Source organism: Octodon degus, unplaced genomic scaffold (genome assembly GCF_000260255.1).
Source record: "Octodon degus isolate 3935 unplaced genomic scaffold, OctDeg1.0 scaffold00143, whole genome shotgun sequence".
Lineage (NCBI taxonomy): Eukaryota > Metazoa > Chordata > Mammalia > Rodentia > Octodontidae > Octodon > Octodon degus.
The window spans coordinates 3,773,150-3,775,202 of record NW_004524719.1 but is presented as its reverse complement, the minus strand read 5'-3'; positions in this window follow the sequence as shown (position 1 = coordinate 3,775,202).

Sequence of the window (2,053 nt, the reverse complement as noted above, 5' to 3'; positions counted from 1 at the left end):
GTCATTCAATGTCTGTTTGTTTACTTGTCCTTGAAGTACCTTTTAGGGCCCAGGCTTTGGGGTGCGCAGTGGGTTAGCAAGGGGTGCCTTAATTTTGGTTAGCTTCGTGTTTGTAAGGGGACATGAGGGTATCTATTGCACTCTGTAATGAGCCTGGAGTGAATAGTGGAGTGACTCGAGCAAATACACACGCATATAAGTGTGCGTGTCAGTGCACACGAGTGAGTACAGACTGCCTTAGAGTCCCTCGGCCCTCCTGTTTCCTCTGCACCCTCTGGGACGTGGGGCCAGTGTATCATTTGTGCATTGGGCTTCTCTCTGTTCCTGCCGGTCAGCTCTTTTTCTGGTCTTTTGTTGGGACAGAGGAATAACAATGACACCTCCTACTGGTGCTTGTGCCAGAAATAACAGCCAAATCTTCCATCAAAATAGGGACAATAAACCAAATGCAACTAATAGTCTAAAAGCAATAACATTTGTGATTTCATAATCCTTAAGAAAAAGCCTATTATAATAAATAAATGTTATACTTAGGAGTAATGGGACCAGGGAGATAGCTCAGTAGAGTAAGCACTTGCTTGGCAGGTTCAAGGTCCTGAGTTCAATCCCTGGTGTTGAAGAAAACAATAATAATAATGAAACTGCCTTTAGAACATGTCACCTATTACAGCAGCTTCAGAGTTGACTCTTAGAACTTGGAACTTTTGCAACATAGATGAATATTGGACTCAATCAACACAATGACGAGGGAATTATCTTAGTGAGCCTTTCCATTGCTAGGCATAATGCTGTATCTGACATACTGAAAGAGAGGTTAAATTTGGCTCTAATTTTAAGGGGTTTTTAGTTTATGATCAGCAGGTATCTAGGTGGAAATAAAGTGGCAGAAGGGACTGGTGGAGGAAAGCGTTTAGAAAGTTCAGAGGAAGGAGAAGCAGAGTAGGTGAACAGTGCTGGAGAGAAGAAGGGAAAAGATCAGATACAGTGTCCAGGGTCCTAGCTGTGTGGTTCACCTGCCAACCCTCAGCAGGCTCCCACGCTGTTCAAGTTAAGAAAGCAACCTTAAACTTTACAGGGATTCTCTCCTCTCAGACTTGGGCTGCTCCAACACTACTAATGATCTTGGTCACCTCACCTTATGCCTGGGGTATAAAAGTACAACTTAAATATGCTTAAGTGCCTTTGATGCCTAAAGTATGGTTCTGTCAATGTTATACTTAGAAAAATAAATGTCATAGACCCGTAGTAAAATATTTTGTCCATTATAGTCTTGTGCTAAATGACCTAAGTGGAAAGATTAGCTTGAGTTACGATGTAGGAACCATAGTAGTTGGCAGGTCAGAACTGTTCTCCACAGTTACATCTCCTGTGGAGCTGGATTCTACACTGAGAGCCAGTCAAAGGAGCAGAGAGCTCTGCTACATTTGGATTCCAAAACTGCAAAAATCTGCAGCTTATTTAAGAGTTTAAAGATTTTTTTTTATTTTTTGGTACTGGGGATTGAACTCAGGACCTTACACTTGCCAGGGAGGCACTTACACCACTAAGCCATGTCCCCAGCTCAGGATTATTTTTTTATGAAAATAGATATTTTGGATAAAAGAGATCAAGTTATGAATTTTTGCAATATAATAACATTCCTAAAGGTTATTATGAATTCAGTTTTTCTGGTGAATTAAAAAGAAAAAAGAAAAAAATCAATATAGGACTTCTCATGGCCTATCACTTTCATGATTGCTAAAAGATTTTTAATAAAACATTTATTAGGCTACATTTGTGAAACATGAAATCTTCCAATAAGCAATTTAATATCAAGCCCATTCTTATGTCTCTATGCTTGTATCTTACTAAAGGAAGAAAAACATTAAGAGTAATTGGATGTTTAGAATTCATAGAATCGTATAAATATGACCTGCATAAATTTGAATGCATGGACCATTGCTATACATGTTCTCTTGAAAAGATTTTACATCTGAAGATTTTTATAAGAATATAGGGGATATGTATAGTGAAGGACTTAAATAAATAAGATTCTACCAAATAAAGTATTTAT